The sequence below is a fragment of the Pan troglodytes genome, chromosome 1, assembly GCF_028858775.2.
Source record: "Pan troglodytes isolate AG18354 chromosome 1, NHGRI_mPanTro3-v2.0_pri, whole genome shotgun sequence".
In the NCBI taxonomy this organism is placed as follows: Eukaryota; Metazoa; Chordata; class Mammalia; order Primates; family Hominidae; genus Pan; species Pan troglodytes.
In genome coordinates, this window is record NC_072398.2 from 77,604,021 (window position 1) to 77,628,087 (window position 24,067).

A 24,067-nucleotide genomic window follows, 5' to 3' on the forward strand; every position below is an offset into this window, starting at 1 on the left:
CCATCCACACAGTTATAGAGGATATCAAAATAAGTATACCCTCTACCTATATCAATTTTAATTTTGAAAAGCTTTTTTATTACTTTTACAATGTTAGTACTTTTTATATTACTGTCCTACTTGCCGTGTATCTAAAAATCTCAATCATTAAGGGCAGAGGATCAGCCTGTAAAAACAAAACCTTCTGAATAACACACCTTTCTTTCTCTGTTTAAGGAAGAGAAAATCATTATTTTAAGTTCAAGGTTCTATGACTGACTGAGCAATGCTGGTAAGAAACTAGCATTTTTCATTGTAATTAGATGTATCAAAACAGGTACACCTCAGCTGGGAGTGGTGGCTCACATCTGTAATGCCAGCACTTTGGGAGACCAAGGCATGCAGATCACTTGAGCTCAGGAGTTTGAGACCAGCCTGGGCAACATGACAAAACTCTGTTTCTACAAAAAATACAAAAATTAACAGGGCATTGTGGCGGGCACCTGTAGTCCCAGCTACTCAGGAGGCTGAGGCACGGAGGACTGCTTTGAGTCCAGGAGGTCAAAGCTGTAGTGAACCCTGTTCACACAGTCGCTCATGAGAAGTAACCCCAGCACTTTGGGAGGCCAAGTCAGGAGGATCACTTGAGCCCAGGAGTTCAAGACCAGACTGAACCGATAGTGAGACCCTGTCTCTACAAAAATAAATAAATTAGCTGGGTATGGTGGCACACGCCTGCAGTCCCAGCTACTCAGGAGGCTGAGGTGGGAGGACTGCTGGAGCACAGGAAGTCGAGGCTGCAGTGAGCCATGATGGCGCCACTGCACTCTACCCTAGGCCAAGAGAGTAAGACCCTGTCTCAAAAAACAAAACAAGACATGTGCATCTGCATTTTCCATATTTTGTACAACAAATATTACCTTGTAACAGTTTTGTTTTTGGGGGGAGGAAAAAAAGAAATGAAAGAAGAAGTTTAGGAGGAAAAAAAAGGAAGCCAGGGATTTTAAGGCAGATTGTTTCCAAAAGGTCTAAAAGAAATTTGGAAGGCAGCAGTTTAATATATACATTAACCTTTTAAAATCAAAGAATGACACTGAACAGTGATAACAAAAGGACATTTTTCATGAAAGGATAGCTATCCTAGATTGAAACTCTCTGGAGACAACCTGGGAAACATAGTGAGACTGTCTCTAACAAAACAACTAAAAAGTAGCCAGGCATGGTGGCGTGTACCGGTAGTTCAAGCTACTTAAGAGGCTGAGGCAGGAGGACAGCCTCAGCAGAAGTTCAAGGCTGCAGTGAGCTATGATTGCACCAGTCCACTCAAGCCTGGGTGACACAGCAAGATTGTCTCTAAAAATGAAAAAAATTAAAATTAAAAAAAAGAGAAAATCTGGAAGAAAAAAGTCTAAGTGGTTTCCACATTTGTTAAAGAGATTAGCTATGGTCTCTCAAATTCCTTTGGTACTCAAAACTATAAGATTCTAGTTTTAATACTGAAAACCTTATTTTAAGCAATACTGAAAATTTAGTATATTTGGAAAAATAACCCCCATACTTCAGCAAATTGCAATTTGCTAAATTCAACTGAATGACATAACTTTCTTTCTGGCCACAATGGGTTTCTAAATATCCAAGCTCTGTTTACCGTTCTTTCCTCATTATTCTCATGATGAGAGTTCAGTTCCCGTGGAAAATACAGTGTCCCCCAGATTTAAATAGTTAACATTAAAAATGAACGACAACAATTTCCAGAGAAGTATACTCTACAAGTGTTTTACAGAACATTTGTAAATCAGGAAATAATGTGTATTAACTAATTGATAATAGTCAAGTATCACATATAAATATAAAAGTTAAATAGCATCTGTGTAAACCATTTTCTTTGGTTTCCATGACTATGACAGCTTTCAGCCTCGTTACTTTTTTTCTGTCTCTTCTTGCCATTGCTCCCTTTTCTGTTTCGTCTTTTTTTGAGTCCCACTTTGTCGCCCAGGCTGGAGTGCAGTGGCACGATCTTGGCTCACTGAAATTTCTGCCTCCCAGGTTCAAGCGATTCTCCTGCCTCAGCCTCCAGAGTAGCTGGGATTACAGGTGTCTGCCACCATGCCCGGCTAATTTTTGTATTTTTAGTAGAGACAGGGTTTCACCATGTTGGCCAGGCTGGTCTCGAACTCCCGACCTCAAGTGATCCACCTGCCTCGGCCTCCTGAGTAGTAATCCCAAAGTGCTGAGATTACAGGCGTGAGCCACCGTGCCCGGCCCATCTCTCCCTTTTCTATTAATAAGTGCTTTCTCCTTTGGCCATCTCATCTGCTGTTCACTGCTTCAAATATTATCAGTAAGGACAATTCCAAAACTTTCCTTCAAGCTACAATCTTTAGATACACAGTTTTAATGATCTACAAAACATCACTTACATTTCCTGTTGGAACTTCAAACTCAAAATGATTAGTTCCCCTATTCACTCGTACAAATATTTACCCAGTGTCTACCATATACCAGCCACTGCTAGGAACAGATGAACAAGAGACGTGCTTTCCTCATCCACTGAGTGGAGGCAGAATTTAGAAATTTGAGGAGGCTGGAAAAGGTTTGAAAAGCAAATGGGAGAATGTGAAAGACAGCCAAGACATTGGGAAGAAGCACTGAAAACTTAGTAGGGCTGAGTGTCATGGCTCAAGCCTATAATCCCAGCACTTTGGGAGGCCAAGGAGGGAGGAATGCTTGAGCCCAGGAGCTCCAGATCAGCCTGTGCAACTTAGTGAGAGATCTTGGTCTCTAAACAAAATGAACAATTGGCCAGGTATGGTAGAGTATGTTTATAGTCCCCGTCCCAGCTACTCAGGAGGCTGAGGTGGAAGGGCCATTTGAACCCAGGAGTTCAAGGCTGCAGTGAGCAATGATCGCAACTACTGGGCAACAAAGCAAGACCAAGTCTCCCCTCCAAAAACAAAAAAAAGAAAGCCCAGTAGAAGCTGGAGAGCAAGGGTATACAGAATTTCCAAGTTTGTGCAGTTACGATTCTCTTCAATGTCCAGTAGGACATCCAGGATGTTGGGAGTGGTAGGAAGCACAAAAGCAGCTGGACTGAATCAGAGATTAGAGTTGCACCAGTAATCAGTAAACTAGTAAAGAAAAGCAAGGTGGATGAAGATACTGCCAGAATTTCTGGAGTAATGTTTTACTGAAGTCTAATCCAGACAGTGAAAGAAAATGGTTTGAATGCCTATGTTTCTTCCAAATTTCATGCTGAAACTTAACCCCCAATCCAACACTTTTAAGAGGTGGGGTCTTTAGGAGGTGATTGGGCCATGTGGGCTCTGCCCTCACAGATGTGATGTGTGCCTTATGAAAGGGCTGGAGGGAACCAGCTATGCACTTCTGTCATCTGAGGACATGAACAAGGTGCCATCTTGGAGGCGGAGATCCTGCCTGTCGATAACTTGATCTTGGACTTTCCAGCCTTCAGTACCAACAGAAATTAATTTCTGTTATTTATAAGTTACCCAGTCTCAGGCATTTTGTTACAGCAGCATGAATGGACTAAGAGAGGAAGTCAGAAGAGAATGAGGAGGAGAGCAGAAAGGACTGGTGATTTCAGTTAAGGTTGACTAAAAGCTCTAGCAATAAAATAGTAATTATTGGCAGGGCATAGTGGCTCATGCCTGTAATTCCAGAAATTTCGGAAGCCGAGGCGGAAGGATGGCTTGAGCTCAGGAGTTCAAGACCAGCCTGGGCAACACAGCAAGACTTTGTCTTTTCTTAAAAAAAAAAAAAAAAAAAAATTAGCTGGGTATGGTGGCTCATGCCTGTAGTCTCAGCTACTTGGCAGGCCAAGATGGGAGGCTCACTGGAGCCTAGGAGGTTGAGGCTACAGTGAGCCATGATTGTGCCACTGCACTCCAGCCTGGGGGACAAAAGGAGATCTCGTATCCCCCCACTGCCCCACCAAAATCTGAGCTCCACAGATATAGCATAACGTAAAAATACCCGATTAGGGCCAGGCGCAGTGGCTTACACCTGTAATCCCAGCACTTTGAAAGGCGAAGGTGGGAGGACCACTTGAGCCCAGGAGTTCAAGACCAATCTGGGTAACATGGTGAGACCTCATCTCTACAAAAAATAAAATTTAGCCAGGCCTGGTGGCACATGCCTGTCTCCCAGATGCTCAGGAGACTGAGACAGAAGGATCGCTTGAGCCTGGGAGGTTGAGGCTACAGTGAGCCATGACTGTGCCACTGTATTACAGCCTTGGCAATAGACAGAGTAAGACCCTGTCTCAAAATAAATAAATAAAAATAAAAATAAAAACCAGATTAGGACTAAGAAGGGCTTAAAGCCTAAATCACTGAAAATTACCAATGAAGAAGCAATCTTAGAGAAGTAAAGTAATTTGCTCAAAACACACAGAGCTGGAAAGTGGTAGAGTCAAGATTAAATCCAGGCTGACTTCAAAGCCAGTGCCCAACATAACCTCATTATTTAAAAAATCAGGATTGAACTTTCATTTTGAGAAATTAACAAACTGAAATATAAAACAATAAATGTCACTTAAGAGACCCTAAATGATTCATGTTTTCATTATCAAACATACTGCATTACAATATAGAATAAGATATCAAAGATAAAACACAATAGCAACAAAACATAGCAACATCTCTATTAACAAATGTATTGGTGGGGCATGGTGGCTCATGCTTGTAATCCCAGCACTCTGGGAGGCAGAGGTGGGAGGATAGCTTGAGCAATGGAGTTTGAGACCAGCCTGAGCAACATGGAGAGACCTTGTCTCTACCAAAAAAATAGCCAGGTGTGGTGGCACATGCGTGTGGTCCCAACCAGGAGATTGAAGCAGGAGGATCGCTTGAGCCTGGGAGGTTGAGGCTACAGTGAGCCAATGATTGCACCACTGCGCTCTAGCCTGGGTAACAGAGTGAGACCTTGTCAAAACAAAACACACACACACACACACACACACACACACACGCCCCAAATGTATCGATTTGCTGCTAGAAATGTCATTTTGTAATACAAGTAAGGAATAAGAGCTTGTGAAATAAATTTAAAGTTTCTGGTGATGACAGGGTTTAGACAGCAGCCATTAAAAACCAAGCACAGAGTGCATGTGTGTGCCTATGTGCATACTATACAGAAAATAATAAAGTAAATATGGTAAAATATTAACAAGTGGGGAATCTGAATGAAGGAATATGGTAATTCTTTGTATTATTTTTGTAACTTGTGAAAAACAAGAATCAGGCCAGGCGCAGTGGCTCACATCTGTAATCCTAGCACTCTGGGAGGCCAAGGCAGGTGGATCACTTGAGGTCAGGACTTCCAGACCAGCCTGGCCAACATGGCAAAATACCATCTCTACTAAAAATATAAAAATTAGCTGGGTGTGGTGGCGTGCACCTGTAGTCTCAGCTACTAGGGAGGCTGAGGCAGGAGAATCGCTTGCACCCGGGAGGCAGAGGCTGTAGTGAGCCAAGATAGCACCACTGTACTCCAGCCAGGGCAACAGGGGGAGACCCGGCAAAAAAAAAAAAAAAAAAAAAAAGGCACAAAAATCAAAGCTCTAAAAATCGTAAAGGGGGCAGGGGTGCTGATGGACTGATGGGTGCCCCCCTGACATTCATATGTTGAATCCCTAAATCCCCTGGGCTGCTATTTGGAGATGGGGCCTTGGTGAGGTAATTAGATTTAGATGAGGTTGTATGGGCCATGAGGGGATTAGTGTCCTTATAAAAAGAGATACCAGAGCTTGCTCTCTTCTCCATTAGAGAATACAGTCAGAAGGTGGCTGTGTGCAAGCTAGGAAGAGCCCTCACCAGAACTACTATGCTGGCACCCTGATCTCAGACTTCCAGCCTCCAAAACTGTCAGAAATAAATTTCTGTTTTTTAAGCCATCCAGTCTATACTATTTTGTTATGGCAGCCTGAACTATGATGAGGGGAGACTGATGCATTAACTTCAAAAACCAGAATTTTATCACTCAAATTTTAACTAAATTGCCCATTTAAAATAAAAAAAGCCCAAATATTCACCACACTCCTAGTTCCAAGTGAATCAGCATCCACAAAATATAAACCTTAAAAAAATTTAGTCACTTCCTTCCCTCAATCCACTTGATTTTTTAAGACTACTGAAAGTACTAGTCATTTACATACTTCTCCTTAAATAAACTTAATACAAATGAGAATCACACAATGTTTGAAGTAGAAAATCATTTTATATTTAAAAGAGTGTGGTCAATATGAAATAATTTGGCCTGGATATGTTGGACCCTGTCCTTTTCCATGTCAATAACTTGAATAAAGACTTGGAAAGTAAACATGGCATATGAAATAATATATACATCTGAAGGAGTACCAATGTATTCCATGACCAAGATTTTTAAGAGTCTTAGAATGCTAGGCAGAATTAAACAATTAGTTATACAGTCATATTAACAGTTCAGAAACTGGATTTCATAAATGCAGAATACAGACCCAGACTGTCATGTGAAAAAGGTTCTAGCTGTGACAGCTAGTAGTGTGACAATACTGCTTTATAAAATTTTAATAGAAATCTAATGCACAGATTTGGAGTCATAACAGTTCCACTGAATTTTATGTTTGTCACAGTATGTTTAGAGTATTATGCTCAACTCCAGGCTTCATGAAGACAAACATTAACAAACAAATGACTGAATGCAAAGGAAAAACTGTTCAGTTTATCCATAAGTGAGTAAGTTACATTAAACTAAAACTTATAGCATTACTTTAACAATTTGCCAAATAACCCAAAGAGCTGTGAAATGACGTGTAATTTTGCTAAAGCACAAAATGTAACTAACATGCCATGAGGTATGCATCTAGAAAATAAGCTTGGATATCCCTCACCACTCCTAATGCTGAGACCCCAGGCCCAGAGCTTTGTTTTCTTTTAGGGGATACAATAACTCTTACAAAGAGAAACCTGTTTCTTTCTTGAGGGAGGGGGGCAGGGTGGGGAAGAGCAGTGAAGAGGAGGCCAAATCCTAGTGTAGATCACAGAAGGCGAAAGTGAAGAAGTTTGAATGCTAAATACGGAAATTTGTAAGATCTTAGGACATATGCTTTGTGAATGTTAAGGGGTGACTGTAGTAACCTACTAATCATCAGATGGATCCAAGCAAAAGCAAGGTAAGCCTGTCAGAAATATTATAAAGATAATTCTTGCTTTGAGTAAGAAGTTGAATTGGCCACTTACAAGCTCTCTTCCATTTCTAGTAGTTAAAATGAACTAGTAATTCTAAGGTCAAATATTTTAAGAGTACATTTGCCACTATAATAGTAAAGCTAAGAATACCACCATATGTTGAATTCTTTTACTACAAATAGCAGTTCAGCAAAAACATCCAAAATGGTCATTTTTTAAAAAACAAAGTGTAATATAAATAAATCTGTTGGAGTTCTAATCAGGATAGTGGAAGGGCTCAGGCTGTTCTTGGAAACTGAAACATGTGAATTAAGTTTCCGGAGTAGGATAAAGCCTTAACAATCAGAACAGAAATGTAGCTATCAAATTTTCTGTACTAAAAACTGCTGTCCTTAAAAAGTACAGCTGTTCTGTCTACCAATTACTTAATGAGGTGATTGCCAGGGCATTCTTTTTAACAACTTATGTATTTTAAAATTGTTAAAATTACACAACTGTTTCTCTTAAAACTGTTTTTGTTTAAATTCTAGCTCTAATATTTAGTAGCTAGGTGACCACAGGCAAATTACTTAATCTCAAATTTTTTACTTCCTCACCTGGGTGGGCTATAATATCTACTCCAATACTATTATAAGATTTAATTAACAAAGTGTGTATAAAGCTCTTAGAATAGTGTAAAGCCCGTAACAAAAGCTTATTAAGTGGTAATCAATATTTGCAAAACTAATATATTAAAAAGAAAAACCCAAGCATAGATAATTTCTTCTCTTTTTTTTTAAGACAGAGTCTTGCTCTGTTGCCCAGGCTAGAGTGCAGTGGTAGGATCTCCGCCTCCCAGGCTCAAGCAATTCTCCAGCCTCAGCCTCCTGAGTAGCTGGGGTTACAGGCGCCTGCCACCACAACTGACTAATTTTTGTATTTTTAGTAGAGATGGGGTTTCACCATGTTGGCCAGGCTGGTGTCAAATTCCTGACCTCAAGTAATCCACCCACCTTGGCCTCCCAAAGTGCTGAGATTACAGGGTGAGCCATCGCTTCAGGCCCAAAGCATAGATAATTTCTTAGTCAACCTTTATGTATTATTTTTCTTTTCAACAGTTTTACTCTGTCACCCATGCTGGAGTGCAGCAGTGCCATCACTTTGCAACCCTGAACTTGAGCTCAAGTGATCCTCCTACCTCACCCTTCTGAGGAGCTAGGACTACAAGTACATGCCACCCCATCCAGTTAATTGAACTTTGTTTTTTGCAAGGCCAAAATATGTTGAATGTTATGGGAGTGAAAGAGAAGTACTTGCTCCAAGATGCTCATCTAGCATTATGAATTATGGTTAATCTTTCGGATGACCAAAGGGTTGCCTTTAAAAGTCAGAATATTAATTTTAAATTTATTAAGTGTAGAGAATTGGTTAACATCCCTCCGTATCATTGGCCCTCTTCTTCTACCACTGAAATATCCAGTCTTAAGACATGTAAACCTATTTCCTTCCTTCTTTCTCTCCTTCCTTCTCTTCTTTTATTATTTTATTTTATTTTATTTAAATTCCCCGGCCAGGCGCAGTGGCTCACGCCTTGTAATCCCAGCACTTTGGGAGGGCGAGGCAGGTGGATCATTTGAGGTCAGTTCAGGACCAGCCTGGCCAACATGGTGAAACCCCATCTCTACTAAAAATACAAAGATTAGCCAGGTGTGCTGGTACACACCTGTAATCCCAGCTACTCGGGCTGCTGAGGCAGAAGAATTGCTTGAACCTGGGAGGCAGAGGTTGCAGTGAGCCAAGATCGCACTACTGCCTCCAGCCTGGGCGACAGAGAGAGACTCTGTCTCAAAATAAATAAATAAATAAATAAATAAATAAATAAATAAATAAATAAAATTTAAAAAATTCCCCTACCCTCTTGCTTTTAATAAGAAACAGGGTCACCTTAATGTTGTCCAGGCTGGAGTGCAATGGCTATCCCACTATTGATCAGCATGGGAGTTTTAACCTGCTCTGTTGCCAACCTGGACCAGTTCACCCCTCCTCAGGCAACCTGTTAGTCCCCCACTCCCAGGACACCCTATTGATGCTGAATTTAGTGCAGACACTCAGTCCATATGTAGAACACAGTGTGCTACCCTCCACAACTCCTGGGCTCAAGAGATCCTCCCACCTCAGCCTTCCAAGTAGCTAAGACCACAGGCACATGCCACAACACCCAACTCCTTCTTTTTCTTTCTCCTACTTTCATTCTTTCTATGTTCAAGTTTGTCATAAATATAACAGTATAATCAAAATATTTTTTCTTTCTAATCAGAAAACAAATCATTCAGCATGGGTAGGCCATTCTTGGCTTTTTCCATCCCTCTTTAATAGTTATTTCTTCAAGAGAATTTCCCTGTCTCCAAAATGCCAGAAGACTCTAGTTCTACAGTTGGGAGATGTTTTATCTTTCTACATTCTGTATCCTAGTTGTGGGGGCTACAAAAATCCATACATACTAAAACTTAAAGAACTGTACACCACAAATCAAATTTCCAAATATAAACTTAAAATTCACCTGTCTAAAGCCTCCTTTGTTTTCAATGTCCTCTGTTTTCAAAATAAAATGCCACTGTTCCATTTTCCTAACCTTCAGAAGTAACTGTGTACCTTCCCTATTGTGCTTCTTCAATTAAGAGCTATAAAATTTATATAGCTTTAATTATAAAACCTAACATTAAAAAGTTACTTATATATAAAACTACCAGCCACATGACCAAAAATCTAAACTTTAATTTAAACCCCCAAATTACAAAGTTTTTGGGTAAGATTAAATTGTGTTAAGTATTGTTTTACTCTTATCACTCTTCTTTGAAATATGATAAACTATGATATTTAATATAGTTTCTTGATTAATAAAAATATTTAATAAGCTACAATACAGATCTTTAAAGTACACTGGATAAATGAGAATTCTGTACTTGCCCAACCACCTAACCCATCCCAGCAAAAAGTTCAAAGCTTTTTGTTCCTTAGTGACCATTTCTCCAATTTCCCAATTGTTTTTGATGTTGTTCTAAATGTATCCTTAATATGTCTCCTTAAGGAGTCTTTCAGAGCATCCATTGCTCTCCATAGGGCCTTTATGTAACTAGGAAAAATACATCCTTCTGGGGAAATACAGACACTTTTGGCAAGGAGCTGATGCCTTGGAGAGAGAAGTGGAGGCACAGTTCCCTCTGCGAGGCCTAAGCTAGGGCACAGGACTCTGTAAGCAGAACACAGGCTGACTTGTTGCTTCCTTCAGTCCAGCATCTTTGGGCAGTATACAAGCTGCATAACCATATATAGCAGCCCTGTACCTTCAGATTGTTCACTGGCAAACAGGGAAGAAAAAATGAATTATTAACGTATCTAGATACCCATTCTCCAACCACATACATGCATCCATCTCTTATCCTTCAGACTCAAGATTTATTCAGAAGGGATCTTCCAACCTTATAGGGAACGTATCTTCCCCTTTATCTTTAATTTTCCCTTTTCATGGTTCTCTTTTCTGCTTTAAATATGGTCAAGACTCATGTCTTGATATTGTGTAATATCAAAGAATATTAAATTCAGAAGATATATAGAAATACATAAATGTACTCTTTGCAATAGTCCTCTGAGATAGGGGAAATGGATATTATCCTTGTATCACAAATCAATATATTTAAAACTTAAGCCAGGTTAACTTGCCCCAAAATTAACAGCTGGCACAAAGTGACAAAAAGGACTAAACCTAGGTTTTAAAACAATTAGTCTAGAGTCCACTTTGAGTATTCAATATATCTAAAAATCAAGAGATTTTCCCTCTTCCCCCTTTAACCTTCCACTTTTGTAACTTGACCTAGATTATTTTAAGGTCACCAAGGATGTCACAGCCAAATCCAAAGACTACTTGTCACATATTTTTCTGAACTCTGCTACATTTAGCTCTAATAATCCTGTTTTTAGATTATTCTCTTCTGCCCTGATTTCTATAGTGACTTCCTTCTTATTTTGTCTTGTTCTTCCCTTGCCATAGACTGTCCTAGACATCCTATTACATTTCTCTATCTAAATAAACCTACTCCTTTGCGGTTTATCATGAAAGTGGTTGTCTCAAGTATGTAGTTAAGACTAATTCCTATCTCTATTCCTGTAATGCTGCCATTTCCTATTTTATCAATCTATTCCATTCTAGGCTTTCGACCTTCATTAACTGTACCTGTGGCCTGATCCTATCCAGTATTCATTTCTTATAGCAGTAATGTCCCAAAGGGTGGAATACAAAGACTGGTAGTATACTGGATGATTTTAAGTGATCCACAGAAAATTATGTAAAATCATGTTTATTTTAAAACATGTTGGGGGGAAGCTAATGCCAAATAATCATAAAAATTTCCTTTTAAACGGCAGGATGCAGTGGCTCACGCCTGTAATCCCAGCACTCTGGGAGGCCAAGGTGGGCGGATCACGAGGTCAGGAGTTCGAGACCAGTCTGACAACATGGTGAAACCCCATCTCTACTAAAAATACAAAAATTAGCCAGGCGTGATGGCAGGCACCTGTAATCCCAGCTACTCAGGAAGCTGAGGTAGGAGAATCACTTGAACCCGGGAGGGAGAGGTTGCAGTGAGCCAAGATAGCGCCACTGCACTCCAGCCTGGGCAACGGAGTGAGACTCCATCTAAAAAAAGAAAAAAAAATTCGTTTAAATTCATTTAATTAAAAGACAGCAAGTTGAATTGAAGAAAAATATTAAGTAACAGGCAGATGGTTTGGGACAAAGCAGAAATTGTGAATGATTTAAGTTTGGAAAATACTGGCCACTAGGAAACCCATGTAGTTGAGTTAGGCACTCAGGCTCTGGATCAATAATTCAAATGCCATTTCTACCACTTAAAAGCTAGGTAACTTTGAGCAAATTACTTAAATCTCTTCCTTTTAGGCTTTCTGCAATATGGATTTAAATAGATCATTCAAAAAATAGTCTTAGTTTAGTAACATGGCATAATAAGTGCTCAAGAAATATTAATAATCACAATTATTCTTGATTTTTCTTAGCCATCACAGCTTCACTTATAATCAACTAGGAACTCAATCTGTACTATCTGTAATTTTCTGTACCAAATTTCCCTTACCTTCTTATACACCTTTTTATCTTCTGGCATGAATCCAAAGACTACAAGATAACTTTTAACATTAATCCTTAAGGCTGTGAACACCTTGGGAGTGGACCAAATGCCATATTGCTCTGATTCACTGGGCCTTACAAAATTAAAAGAATCTTCAATCTTTGTTGAATAAGCTAAAAATTTTAAAAATCAGATGTAAATAAATCTCACAATGCATATTATTTAACACAAACTCTTCGAAGGTTACCTGTGATACTATTCTTAGAGGTAAAGGAAAAAAAACCTGACAGCGTTTTCTTTTGCTCCAATAGTATACTTATCAGTTAATCTTGTGGGTCTATTCTTTTGTGTTTCTCACCCTCATTCATTCAATAACATATAAACTCTAGGTATACGCCAACCACCATACAAGGTGATGAGGACATGGAAACAGTCTAGTAGAGGAAAACAAACTAGTATTAGAACACAGAAAACAGAAAAATTACTAGATAGTATGTAGTACATATTCCTATGTAGTATGCTACATACATAATACCCAATAGTTTTTTTAATACTAGACGTGCTCCTCAAATGATATTCCATCTTCCCTTAATGTTAAGCACATAGCAGCACCACACAGGGGTGAGTATATCACACTGACTATAATTCACATAATAATTTCATTACAATCTTGTGTTCAGACTCTTAGTTAACAGCTAATCATGTCTGCCAATCAGATAAAAATTTCCGGTTGAAACTAAGTAACAGTCCTTGTTTGACTGGATTTGCCAGCAAATACATGTAGTCACAGGCCCCAAAACATGCTTTCTGATAATCTGGAGGAAAATAAGGACTAGAAATGTAACTGGCAATGCTGGGAGCAATGGTAGGCACTTCTAGTCCCAGCTACCTGGGAGGCTAAGGCAGGAGAATCTCTTGAGCCCAGGAGTTGGAGGCCAGCCAGGGCAACAGAGTTAGGTCTGTCTCTTAAATAGAAAATTTACTAAAGTTACCCTCTCTATAGAACGCTTTTATCCACAAAGGTGTTCTGGCTCATGCATCAATGAGATTAGCGAGGAATTTAAAATGTTATTACTCATAAAACTAACACAGTAACTCTCAGACTTGTAAGCAACAATTAACATAGACTGAGATAAGCTTTCATTGTGTTGTCCTATTCATAAGGTGACAAAATCACGATTTACCGAAATGAAAGTGTGTCATAACTCAGACACAATTTTTGTATCTCCTTCACTGTAAGAATACAATTCTGTACTAACTTATGTAACATTTTACCAATGATCAATTCTTGTCATTTACAAATATGACATAAATAGCATCCAAAACACAAGTTACCTAACTAACAAACTGAAGTAGTGTTTAGGGGTGGCACTTGGAGGCAGACAGGGATATAATATAATCTTCAAAGACATTTTATCAGTAAAGAGGGTGGGGTGGGGGTAAGAAGAAGAGAGGGGGCTGGAATGAGCCAGAACTTCTGCATTTTCAGCTATGAACAAGATACTCATCCCAGGGATATTTACTGTAGAGCATAAAGAAATCGCTAAGAAGCAAAATCCTGCATATAAGTAGACATATCAGGGATAAGGGGAGGTGAAATTTTCTTATGTACCTAAAGAAATATATACATCACCCTGAGAATTTACAGATTATTTATTGCTTGGAAGAGAGTATTTTCTTCTACCAATATCCTACCATTCTCCCTCCACTATTAGTTGACCTTTTACTATGCACTAAGCATAGTAATAAGCCCTTTACATACATTATCCATTATCTTTTTTTACTCCTATAAAAGCCTCTGAGGGAAGTCCTAACATCACCATTTTACAGATGAGGGAGTATTCTACCAATAATATAGATCAGACGCCTAAATTTAAAAATTATATCTATGACATGGTAGAGTTAGTTTTAAGTTATCTCTAAGCACTCAAATAGAAAAGGACGCAAAAAAATTAGCCTCTACCCCAAGTCCAAAGTGGATATATTCCATTTTTACAACTTTCAACACTTTAACCTTAGCATGCAACAATATTCATATACTAGTCAAGCTAAAGAAAAACTACTAGTTAATAATGCTTTATCTTATTTAGTTACTGTAGTTTATAATTTAAAAAGCAGGTTGAAGGTTTAGAGCATCCCCTTTGGGTTCAGACAGTATGGAACTGAACCTACACAATACCACCAATAACTGCTATGTGACCTTGGTCAGACTACTCTCTCAGATTTCATTTCCTCATCTGTAAAATGGGGATGATCTTAATAGCACTTTTCTCAAAGGTCTGTTGTGGAGATTAAAAAAAAAATGTATGAAAAGGACTTATTACTGTGCTCAGTGTATAGCAAAAGGTCACCTAATGGAGAACAGCCACACATAAGCTAAGCAGAGCAAACACAATCACTTAAAAAGGCTATATTCTGAAAATCCACTTACAGAAAAGGAGAGAATTACTATTTGACTACATGCTAAAGACAAAATTCAAGTTCAATTTATTCCTAATTTTTTAGGGGATCAATGCATTTGGGGTGAGCCAGAAAAGATGCTGCAGTGCATCTGTGACACACACCTAAAAATGGCTCCAGTCAAAGCAGCATCTTAATTACCAATATGGGAGGTGAAATCTAGTTTTGAAAAATGGTGGGGTTAGGCTTGGTAGGTGCTTAATATCACCCTATTATTTTTATTTGCAGGAGTAAGCTATTAAGTACTCAACAATCAAAAAATCCTCCGATTCTTCTGGTGCATTCCAAATGAAAATCTTACAGCAGAGCCGCCTACTGTACAATTCTAAGTACTCTAACGAGGTATGAATCTATGAACCCAGGCTGAAAACCAGCCAATGCGGAAATCCGGGTAGCTTTATAAGCCAGCAAACATCAGGCATGTCAGACCCTCAAAAGATTCCAAATAATGTCAAAACACACATACATCCCTTTAAATTAAAGGTACTCCTCTCATGCAAAGGAAGGAAGACTCTATCAATGTCTCTATAGTGGCCCCATGCCCTTTTCTTCAGTCCTAAAACGGGGCCTTTACCCTGACACCACCAATATCAACGCTATCTCAAAGACAGGGAGCTACCGAGATTCACCACGCAAGTTAGAGGATGGAGCGGCCTAGAGTGTGAAAAGACTACCCAAATCCTCCTCCGGAGTTGGGCAGCACTTCCCTAGCGGAAGTAGGGTTGGTCTTGATTCCCCGAAGAGCCTCTCATCTAACCAGGTCTTTAATCCAGACCCTCCCATACATTGCTCATTGCAAGTCCCACCCTCACTACACAGGAAGAGGTAGACAGTGAAAGCCCCGGTTGAGTCCTTCAGTTGTTTGGGGGAACGCATACCCGACACTAAAAAAAAAAAAAAAGACTGCACGTCCGCCAGTCCAGGAAGACGGAAACCCCCTTCGCTTACCCGGCAACATGCGTAATCCCCTCGCAGGGCCAGGACTGGGGTCTAGGTGGGAGCAAGACAGACCGGTCCAGAACTCCCGCTGCAGACCACATGGGGCGGGTCTGACTCCGGTTTCCCGCTCCCCAAGCTGGAGGCCGACTTCCCCAGACACAGAGATGATGGTAACCAAACAGAAGGGAAATGCCCGGACCCAAGGCCCTCTCCACGCGGCCCCCTAGCCTCCGGGCGCCAGGGTCTGGGTGCGCTCCCACGCCCCAGGCCGCACTCTGGCCGTTCCCGATGGGGCCCTCTTTGATCGCGGCCCCCACACCCTCGCTTTCCTTACCGGTCAGGGTGAGTGTCAAGTTTGCGCACTTCGAGGGTCTCCGCCGATCTCTGACCGAAAAAAGGGGGAGGGAAAGCTAGGGTTAAAGAGGTGGCCGGAAGGGCCACCAGACTGGAAAAGCCGAAGCTGCGGATGGACAAACCGCCAAAGCACTTTCGCAGCTTCCCGAGAGGGAGCGAGCGAGCGAGAAAAAGAAGCAAGATGGCGGCTAGCCAGCCCCTACGTACTACGTCATGACGCTAAGTACGTAGGGCAAATCTCCGCAAGACCACACTCCTGCGCAGAGACGGCCGGATCACGTGAAGCCTCCGTGGCGGCCCAACCCCGACAGAGGGTGCTGGCGCTTCCTGCTGGACGGAGGGAGTTTCTGCAATCAGAATTATCTTTTCAGGACAAAGCTTGGACCTGAGACCTTTCTAAGAAGTCTTGAATTGACCACGTTTACAAGTTGATAATAAGCCTCAGTGAAATGAGCACTCTTATGTCTGGTGGGTGGATGTGTAAATGGTTGAACCAGCAGTTCGCCAGTATGTCTCAGTGAATTTGGGGCAAGCTGAGAAGTCTTGGTGTATTGAAAAGTTATCACAGAGAGTGAAAGTAAAACTAGTGTGAGGAACAGAGTAGCATGGGCTGCTGAGAGCACTTTTTAAGTTTCTAATTATGGATGTGAGATAAGCCATTCAGTTTATTTATATGATCTCTCCAGCACAGTGTTCAGCTCCGTTGAATACTAAGATTCACCCATGCTGGCTTTTACTAGGCAAGTGTAACATAGGCAGATGAGTGTATCTGGAAGTGGGAGACTACAATGATGATAATATTATGTCAGAACAGATGGCGAATGTTTAGTAAATGGTATCTTTTGTCCTCTTTGTGAACTACCTATGACATATTTAAGATTCAAGGATTTCTTACCACTTCTGGTCTGAACGATCTTCCCCGCCAGTAGCTGGTGTATGTCCATGGAATTGTCACTGTAGCAATGTTAGAATAAATGAAATAATAAAGAGAGGTAAATTATGAACACCTCCCTCCCCACTAATATTAATTTGAAGTAGAAAAGTCTGGACTTGCTTGGTGGCTCATGCCTGTAATACTAATACTTTGGTAGGTCAAGGCAAAAGGATTGCTTGAGACCAGGAGTTCAAGACCAATCTGGGCAACATAGTGAGACCCTACCTCTGCAAAAAAATTAAAAAGAAAAAAAGCTAGCTAGGCATAGTGGCACATGCTTATAGTCCTAGCTACTTGGGAGGCTGGAGGCAAAAGGATCACTTGAGCACAGGAGGTTGAGGCTGCAGTGAGACTCTTTCTCGAAAAAATAGAAAAGAAGAAAAGAAAAAGTTTTTTTTATTGATATAGGGTCATTGCCAGGGGAAAGCCTACTGATCATCCACAAGAGGACAAGGAAGCATTACTTTAGTGAATTTCTACAACCTTCTAGGATCTGGTCTATAGTGTCCTGGTCACAGAAACATCTTTCTTTGTTTTTTTGGAGGCAGGGTCTCACTTTGCTGCCCAGGCTGGAGTGTAGTGGCATAATCACAGGTCACTGAAGCCTCAACCTCCCAGGCTCAAGCAATCCACCTGTCTCAGCCTCCCAAGTAGGTGGGACTACAGGTGCTTGCCACAAAACCTGGCTTTTTTTTTTTTTTTTGCCAGTAAAGACGAGGTCTTGCTATGTTGACTGGGCTGGTTTCGAACTCCTGAGCTCAAGCAAGCCTCCCGCATTGGCCTCCCAAAGTGCTGGAATTACCGGCATGAGCCACCACGCCCAGCCAAAACATCTGTCTTGAGCAATGGAGAACAACTTCAGCAATCAGATGAAATTACATTAACCAAGGTCATAAGACTGACACGTATGGCCGGGCGCGGTGGCTCACGCCTGTAATCCCAGCACTTTGGGAGGCCGAGGCGGGCGGATCACAAGGTCAGGAGATCGAGACCATCCTGGCTAACACGGTGAAACCCCGTCTGTACTAAAAAATACAAAAAAAAATTAGCCGGGCGTGGTGGCGGGCACCTGTAGTCCCAGCTACTCAGGAGGCTGAAGCAGGAGAATGGCGTGAACCCAGGAGGCAGAGCTTGCAGTGAGCAGAGATCCTGCCACTGCACTCCAGCCTGGGCGACAGAGCGAGAGAGCGAGACTCTGTCTCAAAAAAAAAAAAAAAAAAAAAGACATGTATTAAATTATTAATTTCCAAGAGCTTTAATTTATACACCTGAACACTCAACAACTGCAAAGCCAATACTTTTTTTTCTTTTTTTCTTTTAATTTTTGCCAGAAACAGAAAGCCTCCGGTATGCCAGCATGGACCCAAGGTGCTATCTTTTCTTGAGTACATTTTCTCATTTCCCTCCCCTCTCCTCCCCTCCCCTCCCTCCCTCCCTCCTTCTCCCCTCCCCTCCCTCCCTCCCTCCCTTCCCCTCCCCTCCCTCCCTCCCTTCCTTCCTTCCTTGCCTGCCTGCCTTTTCTTCCTTCCTTCCTTCTTTCTTTTTTTTTTCCCCCATGGAGTCTCACTCTGTTGTCCAGGTGGCGTGATCTCGGCTTACTGCAACCTTCACCTCCCAGGTTCGAGCGATTCTCCTGCCTCAGCCTCCCGAGTAGTTGGGATTACACAAAGGCGCCACCACGCCCAGCTAATTTTTGTATTTTTGGTTGAGATGGGGTTTCGCCATGTTGGCCAGGCTGGTCTCAAACTCCTGACCGCATGTGATTCGCCTGCCTCAGCCTCCCAAAGTGCTGGGATTACAGGTGTGAGCCACTGTGCCTGGCCCCGCTGAGTGCATTTTCTGTGTAGCCAAACCTACTCAGGAAACCAAGGCATTATCAGAAGGTTGCTTGATGAGCACATATTCTGAACAAGTGGAGTTATATGTATAGACTTTTCTTGAGTCATCTATCTTCACAACAGAACAATTTTGTCCTGAAAATAGAAGTTCTCAATTTCCAATGGCTGCAGTTGCCCACATTGATCTCCAATATAGTGGTGACATCCTGCTGAGCTGCTGATTTGTGCTCCTTGTCTCCTTAGCAGCACTTGGATGGCCACTGGCCCTAAAGTGCCCCCTGTATGTTACTTTCTCTGTTTCCATGGCTACCCAAACCTCTTTGCAATATTATTTCAATAAAAATCAAGTTACAGTTAAATCAAACCAGTTTGTGTTTTAAAGGTGACTTTGCTTATTTCTGCTCCTAGCTATGTATGTGATCTTAAAGTCTAACTTTTAGAGAGCAGTCTTACTACCTTTGTTTCCAATTTATTGGGGAAAATGTGACTGAAGTCTCCTTGACTTGGATTGCACTTCTCCTGACACTCCACCATTGTAGACAAAGTTGTTATAACAAAAATGTCTTCATGACAGATCGAATGAAAACTTTTCATTTAATTTACAACACTTATATTTAAACAATAATTTTAGAATAACATTATCAAATTTCCAATTGGGTGGTGTGGAATCAGGCAAACTAGTTTCTTACTGAAAACAAATTCAGTCTCCAAACAATATGACGTATTTTCTTTGTGATTGTCCAGCCTTATTTGCTAATGATTTAATGAGTTTCTACCCTTCTCATTGTGATTGATTCCATAATCCTGTAGGCACTGAAATTTTACGGTAGAGTAGTTAAAAACAAAATGATCAGTGAAAGTATCATACTTTATTAGCAGTAATGTTCCTTTTTTCTCTCTTCTTTGTTTAAAAATTTTAAATTTTCACATCAAATGGGTAATGGACCACGTCATAACAAGGTTTGAGGTTGGCGCATCTCATACATTCATGTGAACACTGAATCATCACACTTATGAACTACAAAAGGATTAGCAGTTGTGTTTCTTAAGTGTTTAGGTGCATTTGACAATTTTGTTTTCTTTTTATGAATGATCCAGCAAATCATATTTAGTTAAAAACTATGAAACATGATAAGCCTGGTGTAAAGAAAACCAGAATACCCAAATACTGCATGAAAATGTAATCTCAGTTTATAAACATCAACAGATGTTGTACATTTGCTAATAAAGATAAGAAAAATGTTGATAGTTCTTCAACAAATCACCTTTGCGGGAGGTCCAGAAAAAACAAAAACTAAGAAAAAAATGGGCCAAGCATGGAGGCTCACACCTGTAATCCCAGCACTTTGGGAGGCCGAGGCGGGCAGATCACCTGAGGTCAGGAGGTCGAGACAATCCTGGCTAACACAGTGAAACCCCGTCTCTACTAAAAATACAAAAAATTAGCCGAGTGTGGTGGTGGGCGCCTGTAGTCCCAGCTACTCAGGAGGCTGAGGCAGGAGAATTGCTGGAACCCAGGAGGCGGAGGTTGCAGTGAGCTGAGATCCTGCCACTGCACTCCAGCCTGGGCGACAGAGCAAGACTCCTTCCCCTGCTCCGCAAAAAAAAAACCTTTGGCCAACTTGTGAGAGGCTATCTGTTGAGTACATTATAATGTTTATATTATATGTTATATGTAAAATTTTACATTATATATAAAGTATGATAAATTATTTATTTATTTATTTATTTATTTATTCTTTTGGAGACGGAGTCTCACTCTCTCACCCAGACTGGAGTGTGGAGTGCAGTGGTGTGATCCTGGCTCACTGCAACCTCCGCCTCTCAGGTTCAAGCCATTCTCCTGCCTTAGCCTCTGGAGTAGCTGGGACTACAGGTACATGCTGCCACACCCGGGTAATTTTTTTTTTTTTTTTTAGAGTTGGGGCTTTACCGTGTTCCCCAGGCTGGTTTCAAACTCCTGAGCTCAGGCAATCCACCCGCCTCAGCATCCCAAAGTGCTAGGATTACAGGCGTGAACCACCGCGCCCGGCCAAGTAGGATAAATACTTTATTTTATTTTATTTTATTTTATTTTATTATTATTTTTTGAGATGGAGTCTTGTTCTTGTCACCCAGGCTGGAGTGCAGTGGCACAATCTTGGCTCACTGCAACTTCCGTCTCCTGGGTTCAAGCAATTCTCCTACTTCAGCCTCCCGAGTAGCTGGGATTACAAGTGCCCGCCACCACACCCAGCTAATTTTTGCATTTTTAGTAGAGAGGGTGTTTCATCATGTTGGCCAGGCTGGTCTCGAACTCCTAAACTCAGGTGATCCACCCGCCTCGGCCTCCCAAAGTGCTAGGATTACAGGCGTGAGCCACTGCGCCCGGCCGATAAATATTTTAATTACCAGTCTGTTTATTGACTTAGCAAACACTTTTTATAATTGAATAAAGGGGACAGTTTGGCTAAAAGTTGTATTTATTTGTTATGTCATAAATTAATGAAGTTTGGATTACCTGGCATTTACTGTCCACCAAAAATTTTCCCAGAGTTTTCTTAGCTGACAGGAGAAACTAAGTTCTTACAGCTATGGATTCCAAGTCAAGAGGGTGCTGTGTTGTTAATAAGCACAGAATATCTGGAAGATTTAGTCCCTCACAGAGCTGCAGGAAGAAGGGAGGGAAAGAGGGGAGAGACTGAGAAAACAAACTGCTGGCTCCCATTTTTGCCTTAGGCTGTAAATTCACCTGAGTCAGCAAATGAGTAGCGATAAAAGGCACTGATCTGAAGGGGAAGATCACAAAGGGAAAGGGGTCACAACAAAGGCAGAACAGGAAAAGCTTACAAAAGGAAAATAGCCAGGTGGTAACTGAAGATACAGAAAATTGTAATTTCTTAAATTTTTAGGCCAAAAAGCAGATCCGTGAGATATTACTAATGAATATGAATACAGTGCCCAATAATTATTTTTAAAATTGTAACTCTGGCTGTCGCTTGTAGCATTTTTTAAAGTATACGAGACTTTTTATGTATCTGCTGCCCAACCAATTGGGTATATGTATAAATAAAACTATCTGATGTCAAATATTTTATTGCTTCATAGTAATTAAGAGAAGTAAGATTGATAGTACTTTTTTTGGTTACCATTGGGACTAGGTATTTTGAATAATTTTTAGGCTTGTGGTGGAAGAGAGAATTTCATATGTTACAATGCCACCAGTAGCTTGTACCTAGTTTGGTTTTTTGGTTTGTTTCTCTTTCTCTTCTCTATTTTTTTTTTTTTTGAGATGGACCCTCGCTCTGTCGCCCAGACTGGAGTGCAGTGGCGCGATCTCGGCTCACTGCAAGCTCCACCTCCTGGGTTCACGCCATTCTCCTGCCTCAGCCTCCAGAGTAGCTGGGACTACAGGCTCTTCTCTATTCTTTTTTCTGCTGGGGTTAATTAAATGATTGTTTCAGAAATATTTCTATGAGCTGCTGAGAGTCTTAGTGAATAATTGCTTCAAATGGGAATTAGTGCAATTCTCTAGAGGTTGGACCATTGTTAACTTCATAGGGCATGGTCTTGATAGAAGAGAGAAAGGGGAATAGTGATTGAAAGAGAATTGAGAGAAAGCATCTCAAAGTATTTAACAGCCTTGGGGAATTGCAGTGAAATGAAACTCTTCATTTCAATATTCCATAAAAAACAAAAAAACAATATTCCATATTACCTATGTATTAGCCAGGTGTGTGCCTATAATCTCAGCTACTTGAGAGGCTGAGGCTGGAGGATCTCTTGACCCCAGGCGTTTGAGGCTGCAGTGAGCTATGATCTTGCCACTGCTTTCCAGCCTGGAAAACAGAGCAAAACTCTGTCTAAAAAAAAAAAAAAAAAAAAAAAGTCATGATATATCAGGCTAAGGAAGACATAAAAATGAATAAAACAGTTTAAATTCCTGTTCTCAGGAGATTCTATTCAAGTGGGATGAGAGTGGGGTGAAATTATACGTAATTATGATTAAAAGTGACATATTAGTCAGGGTCCTTCAGAGAAACAGAACCAATAGGATACGTAGACCAACAGGCTGGAGACCCAGGGAAGAGACAAAGTTGTAGTTTAAGTCAAAAGGCTGCCACACTTAAGAATTCCTTTGGGGGAGATCAGTCTTTTTTCCATTAGGCCTTCACTTGATTGTATGAGGCCCACTCACATTATGAAGGTCAAAATACATCCATTTACAGTTAATATAATCACCCCCCCACCCCCTCCCACAAAACAAAAACACTTTTATAGGCCGGATGAAGCAGCTCATGCCTGTAATCCCAGCACTTTGGAAGGCCAAGGCAGGTGGATCACTTGAGGTTAGGAGTTTGAGACCACACTGGCCAACATGGTGAAACCTCAGCTCTACTAAAAATGCAAAACTTAGCCAGGTGTGATGGCGCGTGCCTGTAATCCCACCTACTTGGGAGGCTGACGCAGGAGAATTGATTGAACCTGGGAGGTGGTGGTTGCAGTGAGCCGAGTTTGGGCCACCACACTCTACCCTGGGCGACAAAGCGAGACTCTGTCTCAAAAAACAAATAAACAAACAAACAAAAAACACCTCTTTTATAGAAACATTCAGGATAATGTTTGACCAAATATTGACATAGTAGCCCAGCCAAGGTGACACAGAAAAATAACCATCACAGGTGATAAATTCTCTGATGAGAGAATTAAAAGTGCCTTGTGAGTCCAAAGGAAGGCATCTAACCCAAATTTCCAGGGATGGTGGGGGTCAGGGAATGTAGCCATAATAGATCTATTGCAAGTCAATATGCAGGGTTGCAGCAGAGAAAGATTTAATCATTGGGCTGTGAGGAGTTTAGGGCTTGGGTTTTTAAGGGTTTCAGAGTGGGCTGAAGTGTAGAGATAGTTGATTGGTTGAAGAGTGCAGAGTAAAGTCATGGGGCAGGAGATGAAGAAACCATATTCTCATGCTGACTAGGCTGCTCTGTGGAGATCTTTAAACTAGTTGGTGTCAGCTGTTCTGTCTGGAATTCAGGATCTGTTTAAGCAGTTTTTTTTTGTTTGTTTGTTTTTTGAGACAGAGTCTCGCTCTTGTCACCCAGGCTGGAGTGTAATGGTGAGATCCCAGCTCACTGCAACCTCTGCCTCCTGGGTTCAAGTGATTCTTGCGCCTCTGCCTCCCAAGTAGCTGGGATTACAGACACCCACCACCACACCTGGCTAATTTTCGTATTTTTAGCAGAGACAGGGTTTCACCATGTTGGCCAGGCTAGTCTC

At 41.0% G+C, this 24,067-nt stretch overlaps 1 protein-coding gene and 1 non-coding gene across 24 annotated transcripts in view; both read right to left on the reverse strand.

Moving 5' to 3' along the window:
• Window positions 1-16,281, reverse strand: part of PRRC2C (proline rich coiled-coil 2C) — a 108,168-nt gene extending 91,887 nt beyond the window's left edge. For 17 of the 23 annotated variants that reach the window (XM_063795373.1, XM_016932438.4, XM_016932395.4 and 14 more), the window contains exon 1: window positions 16,020-16,281. The gene's annotated coding sequence lies outside the window, so the exon portion shown is untranslated. The remainder of the gene's footprint in view (window positions 1-16,019) is intronic. The other 6 variants (XM_001145685.7, XM_009438208.5, XM_016932389.4 and 3 more) reach the window with 3 other exon arrangements.
• A 3,457-nt stretch (window positions 16,282-19,738) lies between these two features.
• On the reverse strand, window positions 19,739-19,841 carry LOC112207463 (small nucleolar RNA U13). The gene has a single exon (XR_002941901.2). It is a non-coding gene; the product is annotated as a small nucleolar RNA U13 (small nucleolar RNA).
• Between the last annotated feature and the right edge of the window lie 4,226 nt (window positions 19,842-24,067).